This window comes from Saccostrea cucullata, unplaced genomic scaffold (assembly GCF_032062105.1).
Source record: "Saccostrea cucullata isolate Sc308-1 unplaced genomic scaffold, CSIRO_AGI_Scuc_v1 ctg79, whole genome shotgun sequence".
Taxonomy (NCBI): Eukaryota; Metazoa; Mollusca; class Bivalvia; order Ostreida; family Ostreidae; genus Saccostrea; species Saccostrea cuccullata.
The window spans coordinates 608,429-615,518 of NW_026935853.1; the positions used below are offsets into that span (position 1 = coordinate 608,429).

General features: G+C 34.1%; 1 long non-coding RNA gene across 1 annotated transcript; it reads right to left on the minus strand.

Moving 5' to 3' along the window:
* Positions 1–982: 982 nt before the first annotated feature.
* Positions 983–2,192, minus strand: LOC134243934 (uncharacterized). Its single transcript, XR_009987144.1, has 2 exons — positions 1,913–2,192; positions 983–1,651 (listed from the first exon to the last, which is right to left on the minus strand). It is a non-coding gene; the product is annotated as an uncharacterized LOC134243934 (long non-coding RNA).
* Between the last annotated feature and the right edge of the window lie 4,898 nt (positions 2,193–7,090).

The following is a 7,090-nucleotide window of genomic DNA, read 5'->3' on the forward strand; positions in this document are numbered from 1 at the left end:
GAAGGGAATTTGCGATCGCCATCTAGCGGCAAATCATGTTAACTTTGATAAGCCTGGACCCCCGGTTCATCCTTTCCAAGGCAGGAGTATGCGATTGGAGTACACGAAGCAAAACAGTGACAGGGAACCAGGCTAAACTTTGATAAACTGTCCTGCCTGTCTGATATCGGATATGCACTGTATACAGACAGGTGATCAGTAATGTTTAGAGTCCGCTGCTGACACGCTCATTGGCTGATAAAAACTCTCGCTGACATAGAATTTAAATTATCGGGGAAACCAAAACAGATCACAGAGTGCAGTTCTCTGCATCTGCTTTTGATGCAATTAATCTAATTTGGTCACACTATTTTCCACATACAATACATAATTCTTTTCTTTTCTCATGGACCTATAATTATCTCAAACCTTTCACCTCGCCTGAGGATTTTTTTATTAGTTTGCGAGAGTCCTATCACATTAATACCCTACCCCAGATAGCATGACTATGTTGGGCCAACGTTGGCGCACAGTTGTTGACTGCGTTGGTCCAACGTTGGCTACCTAGCGTTGGCCCAATGCAAGTTTGCTCATCGGCCCTACGTTGGCCCAACATGTTGGCCCAACGTTGGCACAACGTTAGCCTATTTTATTACAGCATTTGGTCAACGTTGGCCCAACATTGGCCCAACGTCAATTACCAGCAGTGATTTTATCAACAAAGGCCCAACATTGGCCCAACGTACTTTTTGTGTTGGCCCAACAATGGCCCAACGTCCGTTCACCAACATACCATTGGTGGCTCAATGGGGGTCCAGTGTCCGGTACCCGTGTTGGTCAAACAATGGTCCATTATTATTTTACGGATAGTTATTTTTTCAACGTAGGGCCAACAGAGGCCCAACCTATCCTATATAAATAATGATTTCCATTCAAAATTAAGCCATCTTGACAAAAATTAATAACTAGCTAATGTTGACAATGAGGCAAAAGAAAAAAGTGATAAACTGTACAATTTATTTGTTAGTTTCTAACAAATTCTGTTAAATTTGCTTCAATATTATAACAATAATTAAACAAAAACATTTGCCAAAGCTTACAGAGTTTAAGAATAAATATAATAATACGTCTTGCTTTCACGTCTCTGCCTTAAAATGTATTCAAGATGTCGATTTATACTCCACACTTCCTCTGCATCACTTGCTTCTACGATTGACTGGATTCGGCACACAGTCAAATCTAAAACGTTTAATATAATGAGGGAGTTGAAATTTCAATTTCAAACACAATCTTCTTTCAAACATCATCTAACATCAATTCCAGAACCATCCCTTTGTTCACAAAAACTTGTAAAATCCCATAACTATAGAATATAAAGGAGCTTAAAGTTCACAACACAACTTGGCAATATTTGAATTTCAATTTTTATCAATCCCTCTTTTCAGTAAAATATTGTTTAAAGACACAAATAGTATAATCCAAGAGCATTTGAAACGTCCTTCTTTAGTCTTGTTCGGATTGCAATTGTTTTTCACATACAAGTGTATTCACTTTTTTCCCATCGTCTTCCTCCTTCTTCATTGTCATCAATGAACCAGTATGAAGTTCTATATCTGCTGCAAATTAATGCACACTTACACAGCACATTTCCCCGTCTAAGAACAATATATAGCTGTTAAGAAAAGTGAATATATTAATATTTTTGAAAATTGATGAAATATTTATTTTTTTGATTAACTCATGATGCATTTAACCCTGTTTAAATACTAAAGAATTTACCATTAAACACACCTTACCATATATACTGAAATTTTCTTATCTATTTCATTTCTCATCATGATATACAATGTAAGATATTATGTCTTTCATATAAACTGAATCATTTTATAAAAGAAGTAGCTATAGTTTTCAAATATAATAATACTTTACTTACATTTCTTTTAGGATTTCGCCGTTAGCCGTTGTGTGCACCAAATTTTTAAAATCCCAACCTTACTGTAACTTCCTCTGCATTTTGAGTTTATCAGCCAGCTGTGAGTAATTAAACTTGACAGCTCTCCACATTTTGGTGTTTTAAATTTGCTGCGACTCTTTCAGTTTTAGCGACTCGCCTAACTTTTGTTTGAATGCAATTATAAAGCTGGCTGGGTTATCTTGATTTATGCGTCATTCACATCCCGTCCCTGGGAACTTTTAGTTTCCATATTATGCTAACTTTTATTCGGTTGTTTATATATTACCGGGTAAACTAATGTAAGAAAAACTTTTATTTAGTCTCCTTTTATAATGGCTTTTCGTTAATTGTATACGAGAGAAACAAATCTTACAATTACACTCAAAGTTTAAGGTTAATTAAGATTTCAAAATTTATAAACAGACACTATATAGAGAAGATTTTTTGAGAAGTGGATACTAATAACAGAAAAGTATAATTGTCATCAATAAACCATAGTGAGTTTAGTCTCATTGCTATGGAAGAAATTAATGATCTTTTCATAAAAGCCTAGTGTATAACAAACACTGGGCCAACGTAATGCCCCCAACTCATGCACATCCTCCTTTAGTTTGCAATCTAACTGTTGGCCCAACAATGGCCCAATGTACTTATTCTAACTCTAAAAGAACACTTAAAACAAACACTCAAGCTTACATTGGGCCAACGTTGGGCCAACATACTGCTACCAGATTAAGTTGACAGTTTGGTTAAGGTTGCATTACAAACGTTGGGCCAACAGTGGGCCAACATTGAACCCCAACTTCATTAGAAAATATAACGAAACGAAATTAGTTGATGTTGGACCAACGTTGGGCCAACGTAAGAAACCCAACATGGTTGGGTACTAAAGAGGTTATTCACATGGTAACGTTGGTCCAACGTTGGCCCAACATTGTCTTCCCAACGCCAACTAAAGACCAACCGTACAACCTTTAGCCAACGTTGGCCCAACGTAGTCATGCTATCTGGGACATTACCTAGAAAGAAGAAATCTGCATCACTGTTTAATTGAAACTGACATATTTTAAATGTTCACTCACTGACTCAGCAGAGAGCTGCGGCTTATCTGTTTATAGCACAGGTTCAGAATTCACATGTTTCAGAAGAGCTTGCAAACTATATAGAAGGAACAAACTGACCCACATGTTTCTATGTTTACATGACTAAAATGTGGCTTGAATCTTACTTAGTGGTGTAAATTTAGTAATATTATTGCTAACCTGTGCAAAAAAGGAAGCGATAAAACACGGGTATCCATAACACACTGTTGTCATGGAATCTGCAATAGTGACTCAAAGTATGCCCACAAAAAATATAGTCAAAGAGTTGTACTAGATTTCCCAAACCTTGGAGAGATATTGAAAAAGTATCGAGGATGGGTGAATGCTTGTAAACGGTTCATTGGCGGATCCAGGAGGGGGGGGGGGGTCCGGGGATTGGAATCCCCTTTATTTTTTTGTCAAATGGATAGAGAGAGAATGAAACGTTTTCCGAGAATAAATTAAAAAACAAGTATTTGTACGTCTAACTTATATATAGAATAGATAGATTTTCACACATTAAGTTTCTTCAACTCTTATATTCCTTTTTTATGAAAGAATAGTAGAAAATATTCAACTTATTTATATATATATATATATTATATATATCCAAAGTCTCTTTTTGTCAATATAATAAAAAACTTTAAAACACTTTTCGAAATATTTCAACCGTGTTACCGGCCTTCATCAGTCGAGTTTATTTCAATGCATAGCAACTCAACAGTATTATGACGTCACAATGAACATAGAAATTGAGAGGCAACGTCATGCAATAAAAATGCGCCAAAAACATCTGAAAATATTGTGAGAGCAAAAATTGTACTTGAGTATCAAAATTTTTATCATACAGAATAAATTACTAGAATACGGGGTATATTAAAAGGATGATTTTAAAGTATATATAAAAGTATATATGTAAAAATAAGTATCACAATGTCACACAAATGCTCATAAAGTTCATAAATCCAATTCAAAGACAGAAGTGTTCTCTTTTGTTAATACCAAATGGTATATAAGTGTTCAACTTTTTCTTCCAAAGATTTTCTCTATATTTGCGGTAAATGTCATTCTTATACAGTTTTTCAATGCCTATTATATTATAATCTTCTACTGTATGTACACCTGAATTAAAATGAGCAGCCACAGGATCATTTGTTTCCCTTCTTATTAAAGACAAATTCAAAACATGTCTTTGATATAAACTATCACCAGTTTCTCCCACATACACTATTTTGTCACACTTTTTACAAAAAATTCCATAAACAACATTCCTTGATTTACAATTAATATAATTTTTGACTTGAAAAGTGCATCCGTTATTATCTTCAAACTGGCTGGTTTTCACAACAAATTTACACAAAATACATTTTTTAGCACCACATGGCTCACATAAATTTCCTTTTTTAAAAAATAAATTGTTGTGTTTTTTATACACTAAAATGTCTTTCAAATTTTTGTCTCTTTTATAGGCAACGATTGGGATCTTTTTGAACGCGAGTTTCAGGCGATCGGAATTTTCAAGAATTTTTTGTCTTTTCTTCAAAATGTTATGAATATTCGGTAATCCTTTTGAATAGGTCAACACAAGGGGAACACGGTCACATCGCGTTTTATTTTTTCTATAATTTAGTAGATCTGAGCGATTGAGTTTGTCAACTTTCGTAAGTTGTTTTTCTACTTCGAAAAGTGTTTTAAAGTTTTTTATTATATTATATTATATTAAATAGATAGATAGATAGATAGACAGATAGATAGATAGATAGATAGATAGATAGATAGATAGATAGACAGATAGATATAGATAGATATATATATATATATATATATATATATATATATATATATATATATATATATTATAGCCAACACAGCCAGACTGCGGGAAATTGATATCAAATTAAACCTCGCATAATACATGATATAACATAATTTACATATATATACTTAAAATAAAAAAGAAAAACACGAAAAACTTCAGTAAAGCTCTAGGCCTTTCATTCCATCATCAGAAGCTTTACAAATAAACAACTGAAGTAACATAGTAACGTTACACAATAATTGGCGGAGTATATGATGTCGTTATTATGAAGTCAAATGAATTATGACGTCATAGTTAGCAGCTCATTGCGTACAGGTAAAAGTACGGGAAATTTTCAAGTTCTTAATAAAATGCAGATAAACATATGCATACATAATTAAATCTAATAGATATACATTACATCAGATTGTTAAGCTTTGGTTTTAACGCACAAATAAAATGTTTTTCTTTTTGGCGTCTACAAATATCATTTCCTCCTGCTACTTTATAAAACGGAAATATCGTAAATTTCTTTTGTCCGCACACGTCTAAATGTTCACTTAATGGTATTTGTCTATACTCTGGAGTGTTAATCTGTTGCTTGTGGGTACGAACCCTGGTATGGAGGGTGTTACTGGTCTCACCTATGTAAAATTCACTACACCCTGGACAGGTTATCACATATAAAACATTTTGTGTATCACACGACATATTGGCGTTCACTGTAAATTTTCTGCCGTTAAAGTTATAATAAGATCCTTCAGTTAAAAAATCACAGCTTCCGCATCGGGGATTTCCACATTTAGTCACTGAATAAGTTCCTTCAAAATTAGAATTACATAGGAGTCTTTTCAGGTTCTTGGGTTGACGTCTACTTGAGATAAATTTTACGTCTTTATAAATTGTCTTTGTAGTTTCGTCCTCTCTGAGAATTGTGTTCAGTTGGTGAACAATGGGGTTGACGTTCTGGTTCCTGGGATTATGCGTGTGCACAAAGGGAATAATATTCTCGTTAACTTCACGTCCTTTGGCTAAAAGTAATTCCGATCTTTCATGTTCCTTGGCTTTAAGTATTCCATCATCTATAAGCTGAACTGGATATTTCTGTTTAACAGGATACGTTCTTAGTTCATTTAAACGATTGTCCCTTGTATCTTTTTCACTGACAATGGCGCATATACGTCTGACAAGGTTATAAGGGATTGATGTTTTGGTATGATGCGGATGGCAGGAACCAAAATGTAAGTATTGGTGTGTATCCGTCACTTTGTAAAATATGTCAGTAACAATCCTTGTGTCCTTTCTAACAACGAGAACATCTAGGAATGGTAGTTAATTATCGCTGGTATCTATCGTAAATTTGATGTTGGCATTCAACTCATTTAATATTTTATGGAAAACGTCTAAATTTTTGTCACTTTCATCCCATAAAATAAAGCAGTCATCTAGAAATCTTTTCCATTTAGATTGAAGGTTATTGGCTATATCTTCTCCCCACAATGTTATGAGTCGTTGGTGAAGTTTGAATTCTAAGTATCCTAGAGTAAGTTTTGCGTACGTCGGTGCAACTTTTGTTCCCAAGGCAGTTCCTTTAGTTTGTAAAAAATGATTATTATCAAAGGCAAACGTATTATTTTGAACGACTAATTTCATTCCTTGAAGGACAAATTCTTGTGGAAAGCGATCGTGAAAAAGGTAAGGATGTTTTTCTATCCAGAATTTTATCGCTTCTATTCCAAGTTCCGTTGGAATGTTAGTATACAAACTAACAACATCAAACATAACTAATTTAATATTATCCTTAACGACGTCTGGTAAATGATTCAGGAAGTCAAGATCATCTCTAATGAAGCTTGATACGTTTTCACCGAATGGTTTCAGCAAAATATCTAACAAATGGCTTAGTCTTTGGGTAGACGAGTTAGGGCCTCCAACAATAGGCCGAAAAGATAAATCCTGAGGATTAAGGCAGGTAATATATTCAGAATTCTGAGATTCTATGGCATTCTTATTTTTCATTGATTTGTGAACTTTGGGTAAGCCGTAAAACTGACTTTCGCGGGCTTCAAAATTTATAAGATAGTCTCTTTCCTTGTCTGTTAATTCTTCAAAAAACGGTTCATGGACAAGACTTTTTATTTTTGACATAGATTTCTTTTCATGTGTTTTGTTAATCTTTTGATAAAATTCGGTGTTTTGTAACATGGCCATGATTTTATTTTCGTAAAAGTCCTTGTCCATGATGACCACTCCTCCTCCTTTGTGTGCCTCTTTAAT